This window comes from Bos javanicus, chromosome 20 (genome assembly GCF_032452875.1).
Source record: "Bos javanicus breed banteng chromosome 20, ARS-OSU_banteng_1.0, whole genome shotgun sequence".
Lineage (NCBI taxonomy): Eukaryota > Metazoa > Chordata > Mammalia > Artiodactyla > Bovidae > Bos > Bos javanicus.
Window position 1 is genome coordinate 58,942,356 of NC_083887.1, and position 12,007 is coordinate 58,954,362.

Sequence of the window (12,007 nt, forward strand, 5' to 3'; positions counted from 1 at the left end):
TCCCAGCAACAGGGTCTTTTCCATTGACTCACCTCTTTGCATCAGGTGGCCAAAGTATTGGAGCTTCAGCATCAGCATCAGTCCTTCCAATGAATATTCATGGTTAATTTCCTCTAGGATTGATTGGTTTGATCTCCTTGCTGTTGAAGGGACTCTCGAGCTGCTTGCCTGATGGAAAAAAATCTACTCAGGGTGCCTTGGTGACTGCATTCTCCTAGACCCATAAGCTTTTGTTGGTGATGAGAATTTATTAAGGCAGATTCTACAGGCTTCTTTAAAATGACACCCCACCACTTACCCTGTCCCCTATCGCCTTCTATGGGCCTGGAAATGTGCTCACAGTCCGTGAGCTACAAGGATGAAGAATGAGCTTCCCTTAGCCTAGGACTCAACTCAGCAGCTTTGGATTAGGCAGATGCATAAAGAGGTGTTTTGGAGCCTCTTCCACTGATGATTAATGTCAGAAGAAAATTGAGGTTTCTCCAGAACTCTGTTGTCGACATTGACCCATGCTTCCTCAGGGCTTGAATTGCTGTATCTTTTATGCACCCCTAGCATCCTGGATGATTCTGGCCAGCCTTGCAGTTCTGCTCTTCCACCGCAAAACACAGAACCGTTGTCTCTGTTTTTCCTAAACTCTCTGCCACCAGCCACCCTCCTTCCCCTAGCCCCACCGTTCTGTTGCATCTCTCCCAAGATCAACATCTTTCAGCCAAGCCCTTGAACTTGTTGGCCTGCAGACGCTTATTATTTAAGACCAAGTACAGGTGCCACCTTTTCTCTGAGAAGCCTCCCTGACACTTCAGGAGGAGGTGGGGGCTCCCTTCCTTGGGTCCTGTCTGCACTTTGATGCTCGAGCTCTCATCACATTGCTGTGGTGAGATGGCATTTGTCTACTGTGAGTTCCTGGATGACTAGACGGTGCTTCCTCCATCTCTGATAGCCTTCCCCTAACACAGAACCTGTACTTGTTGTTGTTCAGTTGCTGAGTCATGTCTGACTCTTTGTGATCCCCTGGACTGCAGCCTGCCAGGCTCAGAACCCGGTACTAATACACTTTAGTTTATGCTTTCTCAATAAATTGAATTAATTAAATGTTTCACATGTCTGAATATTTTCCCTATTCCTCACTTTTCCGTGCTTCATTACCAAATCACAAAAATTAAAATTGACGATAAAATCACGAATATAATGAATGAATTGGATTCTTTCTTGGCACTGGTTACCTTTTAGGAATATCTTAAGTTTTTTGGAAGTTTCTACACATTTGGGATGCTGGTTCTGTTTACCCCCCTGATGTATGATATTAACAGAATTACCTTAATAATGTTGCAGTGTATTATGTAAGTAATTACACATTTTCTTTTTAGCGCACTGATTTGATGGTTTATTAAGTTATACCTTTGTCACCTAAAATAATTAATGACAAAGATTCCCAAACCACTTAAGATACAAAATTTAGCCCCTATATTTAAACTTAGTCTGCAGCTATTACTGTAGTGATGCTATATTTGTCATTAGGTTATTGTGATATAATAATTGACTCTGTTCAGAATACACCTGCAAATAGCCAAATAAACCATAAGCTTTCTGGGTTTAGAAAAGTCAAACCATATATCCTTTTTGTTGTATAATAAACACAAATGCTTTTCAATGAAAAAACTCGAAGTAATTCTCTATCTATTGACTCAGGCATCAGATATGATGCCTGCCCACCCCACCCCCCCTTTTTGGGCTTTTCTCAAAGATGAAGAATGCTTAGTACCTACTTTCAAGCGTACCATGGACATGAATTCCAGACTCAACAGATTTTGTTTTTCTTTTTTTCCCTAAAATTAAACTGGGATTTGTCGACCTTTAGAAAAAAAAACACTTGAAAGATTTATGAGAGTCCTCTTGGCCTAAATTCATCTAATTGGACACCTAGTTTTGAAATGGGGGCAAGTTTTCTCACTGCTGCTGAAATATGTATCATTCGTGTTTTCCACTTACGTCCTGATCCTGGGGATTACTGTTGCTCACTAACTTTCCTGGGATTGCTAGGTTTCTCTAAACAGTGATTCTCGAGGGGGTGGGAGGTAGAGACTGGCTGGGGAGAGAGGGCACCTCCTTCCCCTGCTGAGAACCTCCCCTGGAGGGGCCATTGTTCCTCAGGGAGTACACAGTAGAAGCCAAGCCAAGAAAGGAACCTTTGCTCTCAGATACCTTTTGAAAGCTGAAAAGATATCAGTGTTATTGTTTGGCAAAATAGCCTAGCTGGTTTCAGTGTTCTCTTAATCAGGCCCAGACGTGTTTGGTCCTGTGAGCACATTTCACATGCACAGATGAAAACAGTTTCCTTGGAACTTGGGGAGGTGAAAGGCTCTAGGTTATAGCGGTCCCCAGCCTTTTTAGCACCCGGGACAGATTTCCTGGAAGATGGTTTTTCCATGGCCTGGGGTAGGAGGAATGGTTTGGGGATGAGTCAAAACTCATTACATTTATTGTGCACCTCATTTCTATTTTTATTATATCAGCTCCACCTTAGATCATCAGACATTAGATCGTGGAGGTTGGGACCCTTGTTCTAGGATGCAGCTGTGGGGAGCTGGCAGGTGATGCTTGCTAATGCCTAGGTGGAGGCTCCCAAACCTGAAGGAGTCACAGCCCGATGTGGCCATGAAGTCACTACACCATCTCTAGACCCTGGGAGAATGTGACTCGAGGTGCAGAATCCACCCATTCCACTAGAATTGGGTGACCACCTATTTTGTGCCTGCCACACTTCTGGGCCTTGTGGAGTTGAGCTGAAACCTGTCCTTCCTATCGATTTTTGCACGACCCAAATACTGACAGAAAGGAAAGATCTAGAGTTACGGGGATCCCAGCTTTATGCATTTGGACTTTCCTAAGTTCCTAACTCAAGTGAAAACCTCGTGGTGTTTGTAAATTATGATCAAGTCATCAAATGCTTTCCTTTGAGACAGTGTTCTCAGGCTGGGCCACCACTGTAATCATGAGGGGAGCTTTTGAGAAACACCACTCTGCACGAGAGCAGTCAGTTTCTGGGGAGACAAAGGAATCAGCATTTTAAAGCTTCCAGGTGATTCTGATGAGCATCAGCTCTGAGCATTCTGGTTCATTGTGATCAATAAGGGAGGTTTTGGGATTTCAGCCCTGTGCTATAGACAGTGGGGCTTCCCTGGTGGCTCAGTTGGTAAAGAATCTGCCTGCAATGCAAGAGACCCAGGTTCAATCCCTGGGTCCAGAAGATCCCCTAGAGAAGAAAATGGCAACCCACTCCAGTATTCTTGCCTGGGAAATCCCACAGCCATGGATAATGTGAATGATGACGTTATATATGTATTTTTTTTAGCAAGTGAGTGAAAACCATTTGAATTATATGGCCTCTGTTGCCCAAGGGGACTCGGAATTGTACAAGAGTGGTATTCCTGATTTTGAACTAAAACCTCTGTAGGATTGGAGGAAGAAAGAATATATGGGCATATGGAGGCTAAGCCTTATAAAAAATTTTTGAAAATGTTTTATTTTGTATTAAGGTATAGGGAACCGACAAACAATGTTGTGATAGTTTCAGGTGGACAGCAAAGGGACTCAGCTATACATATACATGTATCCATTCTCTCCCAAACTCCCCTCCCATCCAGGCTGCCACATAACATTGAGCAGAGTTCCCTGTGCTATACAGTAGGTCCTTGTTGGTTACCCATTTTAAATGTGGATGTGGGTACACGTCCATCCCATAAAGTCTCACTAAGTCTTGGTCAGGTGCAGACATTTGGGGTGTAGAAAATGGACTCCGTTCAGTTCAGCTGCTCAGTCGTGTCTGACTCTTTGCGACTGCATGGACTGCAGCACGCCAGGCCTCCCTGTCCATCACCACCTCCCAGAGTTTACTCAAACTCATGTCCATTGAGTGGGTGTTAGAGTTTGGATTATGGAATGCTGGGGGGAGAGGAGGTAAGTTGGTGATGGGGACACACCTCTAAGCAGATTTTGGGTTGGCTTGGGTAAAAAATCCACACACAGTGACAGGTAAGGTGGGATCTTCTATATGCTTGGAAAGAATGACGGGTAAGGGAGTTGGTAAATGGGGAGATTTAGGGGCCCTGAAAACTTCAGCAACAATAGACAAGATTCCAGAACTTACTCTCAGGTGGAAAGAAAATTGATGGGACCTTCTCTGTTGAAGTGCTAGCTAGCTCTTTGCGATGGAGGGGGAGTGCAACTCTTGTTAAATAAAGGAGGGCTTCCCTGGAGCACCTGCTGGGAGTGGATTAGTCAGCGTGGAGTGTCTCTCCCTCTCAGGAACCACTCTGCTCAAGTGCTCTTAATGCGGGAAGGAGGTGTAGCACTTCCTCCTGCAGCTGTGGCCCTTCACCTGGAGAAGTGACATAAAAGGGGAGGAAGGGAAGTTAAGATGCCAGAAGCGCAGTGGGGAGTGGAGCCTTGCTCCCTTGCGGCTCTTCCAGCCAATTAATCTTCCAGCAGGTTCGGATGGTCCAGGAGGTATCGTCACAGAGCAGCCTCTCCCAGCGAGGAAACTGGGCCCTGAGGGTTATGGTGAAAATGCTGGAAGACAGAAAAGGGAGGCTTTTCTTTGTTGGAAGACATGGAAATTGGGTTAACTTGGAGAGGGCCCTTTCATTTGTAGAAATGAGAAGCAGAACTGCTTCCATCTCTTTCTGTAATTCAGCATGTTTGAATGGGATGTAGGCTAAGTGAGGTTAGTTATAGTGGCTGTGAATTGAGGGGGAGCCATTATCCGTACTAATGATGGAGTTCTGTGCAGTGGTTTCTGCTGAAGTCATAACAACATGCAAGACCCAGGAGCTTATTGACTGAATTCTGCACCTGCCATGGACTCACATGGAGCTAGAATAATTTTCACCAGCCCTTAATTACTTGAGAGTGACTTGTGAATGATAAACTTGGTTAATCATCCCCTGATTAGATAGCAATTGAGGCTCTGCTAAGTGCTAGGCGCTGTTCTGGGTACTGGAGATGCTGCGGAAATCAAAATAGAAAACGTCCCTCCCTGTGGAGCTGCTCCTCTTGTAGGAATGATGAGATTCAGGTGATGTTTATTTTATTTTACCCTTTAGGAGATAGGCAGGATCAGCTTAAATACATGGCACACCAATGAGGGAAACCAGCCTGGGCCATTTGGATCTCTCCCTTCAAAAAAGAAAAATAAATACTTATTTTTATCAGTAACCAGGCATTGTATTTCATTTTTTAAATTGGAGTATAATTGCTTTACAATGTTGTGCTATTTTCTACTGTACAACGAAGTGAATCAGCTATTGTTGTTCAATTGCTAAGTCATGTCCGACTCATTGTGACCCCTTGAACTGCAGCATGCCTGGCTTCCCTGTCCTTCACTATCTCCTGGAATTTGCTTGAATTTATGTCAATTGAGTTGATGATGCTATCTAACCATCTCATCCTCTGCTGCCCCCTTCTCCTTTTGCCTTCAGTCTTCCCCAGCATCAGGGTCTTTTCCAATAAGTTGGCTCTTCACATCAGGTGGCCAAAGTATTGGAGCTTCAGCTTCAGCATCAGTCCTTCCAATGAATAGTCAGGGTTGATTTCCTTTAGGATTGACTAGTTTGATTTCCTTGCTGTCCAAAGGACTATCAAGGGAATCAGCTATCTGTATACATAAATCCCTTCCCTCTTGGGCCTCCCTCCCACCCTAGGCATTTTACTTAGACATACACTTTGAGTAATTTTCCCTTCTGCTCATGGATTTGCCCTGATTCATCTACAGTTGGCAAAAATGGAATAAAGTGAAGCTAACTGGCCTAAGATGATCAAACCCATGTCCTTGGCCTCTTCAGCACTGCTTCATCAGGTGATTAATTATCTCTGGGCTTGAGACTGATATTGAGAACCAAAGTGAAATGGGTCTCAGAGGTATTTACCCTGGTGATTTAAGATAAGGAGTTTCAGTTGTAATTCATAGACTCCTCGTTATTTACGATACTCTCCAGTGAGGATTTAAATCTACGTTGTACTCTCTCCTGCTATGTTTGTTACATTGCTATAAGCATGGGCTTCCTTGGTGGCTAAACTGGTAAAGAATCTGCCTGCAGTGCAGGAGACTTGGGTTTGAGCCCTGGGTTGGGAAAATCTGCTGGAGAAGGGAAAGGCTACCCATTCCAGTATTCTGACCTGGAGAATTCCATGGTCTATATAGTCCTTGGGTTGCAAAGAGTCGGACATGACTGAGCGACTTTACGTATGCATAAAAGAATAAAACACCCAACTACAAAATGGAAATATATTCATTAAAAAATATGCAACAGATTCTCAGTAAAACATCTCTTTCTCAGATTCAGATGGACAACAAGGCTAATTGTGTCTTCTAGAAAAGCATTTTTTTCAATATGACATATAGATATATATAAAGGCTATAGAAAGGATAGGTTATGGACCTGGTGTGAACAGTGTGACATGGATACAGGTGAAATTGTCCTTGAGTTTGGGGATGCATGGAGCCCAGCCTATTGGCTACCCAGGCAGGGAGCTTAAGTCCTGGTGCTTCTGGATGTGAAGATCCAGTGGGGAATTAACCATTTGCTGAGACACAGGAACTGGACAATTTAATCTTTGCAAATACCTTTCAAGTTTGAACTTTTATTTCCATTTTATAAACAAGGGTAAGGCTTCTCATCTCATCCTCATCCTCTGCTGCACCCTTCTCCTTTGCCTTCAATCTTGCCTCACATCAAGGTCTATTCTGAGTTGGGTGAGATGGTTAGATAGCATCGCTGACTCAGTGGACATGAATTGGAGCAAACTTCAGTTTATAGTGGAGGACAGAGGAGCCTGGCCTGCTGCAGTCCCTGGGGTCACAAAGAATTGAACACGACTTAGCGACTGAACAAGAACAAAGTTTCTCATGGAGTTGGGGATTATAACCTGAAGCCAAAATGAAATGGGTGTAGTTCACGCACTGTTTATGTAGATGAACATGTAGACCTGGGCTTTGGTGCTTTAGAGGTAACAGCAAAGCTTAGTATATAAAAAAAAAAATTGGAAGGATGGGTTTGTCACGAGAAAAAGTCATGGAGCTTTATTATGAAGACACATGGCATTGTTGGGTTTTTTTTTTTTTTAATTTCTTTATTTAACTCTATCAGAATCTTCACTGTGTCATGCGGGATCTTTCATTACTGCATAGGGATTCTCTAATTGTGGCCTGAGGGCTCAGTAGTTGCCCTGAGGCATGTGGGATCTTAGTTCCTGGACCAGGGATTGAATCTGAGTCCCCTGCATTTCAAGGCAGATTCTTAACCACTGGACCCCCAGGGAAGTCCCTGTGTTAATTTTTGAATCAGTGAGAAGTAATGCAAATGTTAAGAGATGGAAAGGGACTTAGCTGTCGCAGAGTCCTACACTTCGATTTTAGAGTTGCAGAACCTGAAGTCTGGAAGGCTTAAAAGACAGATGCAAGGTCTTACAATTAGGGGCCACCCTGGGGCTGGAGCCCAGTCTGGCACCAGTGCTCACTTGTGTACATGACATTGCTCTACCTTGAAATCAGCACTTGTTTCTTGGGAGGGAGTACATTACTCCCTCTTTCATTTCAAAATGGTAGTAACATTATTTGTCACAAGTTATAGAAATATTGCAGAAATATTTTATTTTTTATTCTGCAAACCTTAGCTTGCTTATCATTAAAAATTTTTTATTGGAGTGTAGTTGATTTACAATGTTGGGTTAGTTTTTTTTTCATACAGCAAAGTGAATCATTTATACATATATATATATCTATTCTTTTTAAAATTCTTTTCCCATATAGGTCATTACAGAGTATTGAGTAGAGTTCCCTATGCTGTACAGTAGGTCCTTCTTAGTTATCTGTTTTACATATAGTAATGTATATATGTCAACCCCAAATCTCCCAATTTATCCCCCTAGTGACAATAAGTTTGTTCTCTGTATCTGTGACTCTATTTCTGCTTTGCAAGTAAGTTGCTTTGCATCATCGTTTTAGATTCTACCTGTAAGTGATACCATCGTATTTGTCTTTCTCTGTCTGACTCATTGCCCTCACTGTGACAGTCTCTAGGGCTATCCATGCTGTTGCAAATGACGGTACTTCATTCTTTTTCATGGCTGAGTAATATTCCACTGTATATATGTACCACATCTTCTTTATCCATTCATCTGTTGATGAACATACAGCTTGCTTTCAGGTCTTGACCATGGCAAAACTGTGGTGCCATGAACAAACTGCTTGTATTGTTGTGAGTTAGAGCTTTTTCCAGATATATGCCCAGGAGTGGGACTGCTGGATCATACGGTAGCTCTGTTTTTAGCTTTTTGAGGGACCTCCGTACTATTCTCTATAGTGTTGTATCAGTTTACATTCCCACCAAAAGTACAGGAGAGTTCCCTTTTCTCTACATCCCCTCTAGCATTTATTGTTTATAGATTTTTTTGATGATGGCCATTCTAATTGGTGTGAGGTGATATTTCATTGTAGTTTTGCTTTTGCAGAAATATTTTAAATATTGCTCTAGATTTCCTTGAACATTGAATAGGTTTCTGAACCTATTCCCCATCTCTATCAGTTGGAGCTTACTCATGCAAAGAAAACAATTTTAATGTGATCCTTTAAAAAAAAAAATGCCATAGTTCACCTCTCGCCTTTGTCATCCTGTTTCCAAGATGTTCCAAAGGCCAACAGGACAAACCACCTCCAACTAATCATCTGATTGCTTGCTCCTGCAGTTCCTTGGCAGCCAGAAAGCTTCAGGTTCAAGTTTAGGGGCTGACAACACGCTGATCCAATCACCAAATATTTATTTGACACTGTTGACTTTCTGTGGTAGTAAAAAAAAAATCCCTCATTGTACCAGGATACCTTAGTATAAGGCAATGAAAGTTGAGATTGATAAACACTGCTCTTTCATCTACATGGCACTAGGGTTAATTTCACATTACTTAGGAGATAGGCTAGTTATGTAAGAACATATTCAATGCTTAACATGCTTTTAAATATAACGCTGAAAACATTTACTTTAAAAACACATTTGGTTTTATATATAAAACTGCTTTAGAAGTTTTCCCCTGTGATATTTAAGTAAAAATAAAATAACTAGTGTTCTGCTTTAGAGGCTAATCTCTCCCTTCCTCCACTAGAATATGTTCTTTTTTTTTTTTCTGTTGGAATCTTGTAAAATCGAGTCATAGAATAATGCGTTGCCATGGCAGAATCCTATAGAAATTTCTGTGTTCGTTGGAAGCCTTCAGTTGGTTTGTGTCCTGACTTTACTGGCTCTTTAGTTTTGAAATGTGTTTTTGGCTGCCCAGCATTTGCCATCTAGTTGATTTGTTGCTGGGTCCCTGGCTCCCCTGATTGCCGACTGTGCCTACACACTGCTGGAGACATTTAGTATAAACCCAGAAATATCGCTTTGAGAAACGTCTTTTATTCCTCCCTGCCTTGAATGTGGAACACAGTCAGAGAACAGACATTTTCCTGGTTTTAGCCATGGTTGAAAAGAGATTTAAATTTACTTCTATATGATGTTTATGGAATGTGCATTTTGGGTTAAGACCAGTGTCAGTTCTTTTCTTTAGGGAAATGGCAAGAAGATAGGTAGATTGTTTTTTGGAACCTTAACCTTACCCTGCACCCTCATCCCCACCCCCAACCAATTTGTCTCTCAAGCAGTTCCTTCAGTTTCGGACAAATGAATATAAATTGCATATGTCTAGTGATAGTCTTTCAATAACCCTGAAATTCCCATTTTTTTCCTCTTAACTTTTTATTAATTCTATTGTCTCTTAAAAAATTCTCCTTTGACTCTAAATTTTCCTTTTTCTACTAGTAACCACATCTCTTTCCTTTATAGTCAAGTTTCTGGAAAGGGTAGTATGTTTCTCTTTTCCCAATCATTCTTTTCTGTGGTTCTGCATCCATTGGTTTTCTGTCCAACTAATGAAATTATTCTAAAAGAATTACTCTGTTGCCTCATGCTGCATAACAAATCATACCAGAACTTAATGGCTTAACTATCTGATATCAATTATCTGTTATCTTTTAATAGCTCTGTTGTCTCTCTTGAGTCTGCGATATGCTGGGCTCAGTTGGATGGTTCTGTATCACATGTCATTGTCTAGGTTGCAGTTATCTGTAGGCTTGACTAGGTTGGAATGTCCAAGATAGTTTGCAAATTGGTGCTCGAGTGTCAGTTAGAACAGTGGTCCACAACTTTTTTGGCACCAGGGACCGATTTTGTGGAAGACAATTTTTCCACAGACTAAGGAGTGGGGGGATGGTTTCAGGATGAGTCAAGTGCATTATGTTTATTGTGCACTTTGAAAGTGAAAGTGTTAGTCACTCAGTTGTGTCCAACTCTTTGCAACCCTGTGGACTGTAGCCCTCCAGGCTCCTCTGTCCATGGGGCTTCCCAGGTAAGAATACTGGAGTGGGTTGCCATTTCATTCTCCAGGGTATCTTCCTGACCCAGGGATCAAACCCAGATCTCCTGCATTGCAGGCAGATTATTTACCACCTGAGCCAACCAGGGAAGCCCTATTATTTCTACTCTAATGCTGCTGCTGATCTGACAGCAGGTACTGGCCTGCAGCCCAGAGGTTGGGGACCCCTGAACTAGGAGATCTGTTGAGCTGTTGACTAGAGTGCCTTGGTTTTTCCCCATTTGGTCTCCCCATGTGATTTGGACATTTTATAGCATGGTAACTGGGTTCTGAGGGAGTATTTGGAAATGCAAAGGCAGAAGCTGACGGTTTCTGCAGGACTGGCCTAGGAAGTTTTACATTCTCACTTCTTTCCATATTTTTTTGGGTGAAAACTAGTCACAGTTCCAGCCAGATTCAAGAGGAGGGGATAGAGAGACCACCTCTTGATCGGTTAGTGGCACAATCACATCGCAGAAGAGCTATGGGATGCTGAAGCCGTCTTGTAAATGCAATTGCAAGGAAGATCTGGCCCACAATGTCTGTTTTGCTATATTGAGAACCAGTGTCTGTCTCTGCAGTGCAAATTCCCCTTGGGCTCCAGATGCACGTTCCGAAGGAACTGTCTGTCCCAGGCTCTGCAAACACATCCACCTGCCTGGCCTTCCTGTCTCCAGACTTGTATCACTTCAATCCACTTTTTACACTGCTGTCACAATGACTGATGTTTTGATGCAGCATGGACAGCTAAACATCTCTCCTGATTTGAAACTCATCAGTGATTCCCCATGGACTTAAGATAATGTTTATATTTTCTTCCATGGCTCATAAGATATTTTATGATTTGACTTCTCTCTCATTTCCTATTATGTTTTTCTAGTTCAAGTTCAGCCATCCTGGCTGCCTTGTGTTTTCCAGAGTTGCTATGGTTTCTTATGCCTTTTGGCCTTTGAATCTGCAGAAATGCCTCTGTCCCAGGTAGTGTGGTCAAATCTCCTTCAACTCCAGGCTTAAGTCAACTCTTTCTGAAACTTTTCCGGTACCTTCCACCCCTCCTCAGCACTGGGCTAGAGGGGGATTCTCCCTTTGGTTCCTTCTCTGAAGACCCATGAATGCCCTTGCATAAATCTTATGCTCCTGTATCAACCATAATGCCAGTCTGTCCTGTTTACATTTTCTGCTCATATTCTGCAAACCAGTCTGTTAGTTTTTTGAGGTCACTGGGTAGTGTTTGCCTCTGTAGTGCTCATACATATTTGGGGTTTAACAACTGTTAAAAACAAGAAGGATTCAGAGCTACTGGCTAGCATTAAAGATAATGCACATACTTAAGATTAATTGGAAGTTGAATATTGATTGATGGTGAAATGGTTGAATAATTATCCATATTGTTAAATATTTTGCAGCCATTAAGCAAGTTAGAATAGTCTGTATTAAACTAAAAAGAAGTCTATGATGTATTATTAAGGGAAAATGCATGAAAAATGTTTATAGTATAATATAAATAGAAATCTGTATATACATTTGTATATGTTTGTATGAACAGAGCACACATGGAAAGATACGC

The 12,007-nt window shown here is 42.0% G+C and overlaps 1 protein-coding gene across 2 annotated transcripts in view; it reads left to right on the plus strand.

Moving 5' to 3' along the window:
- The window catches only part of DNAH5 (dynein axonemal heavy chain 5), a 323,884-nt gene that overhangs the window by 53,636 nt on the left and 258,241 nt on the right, over positions 1-12,007 (plus strand). The window lies entirely within an intron of this gene.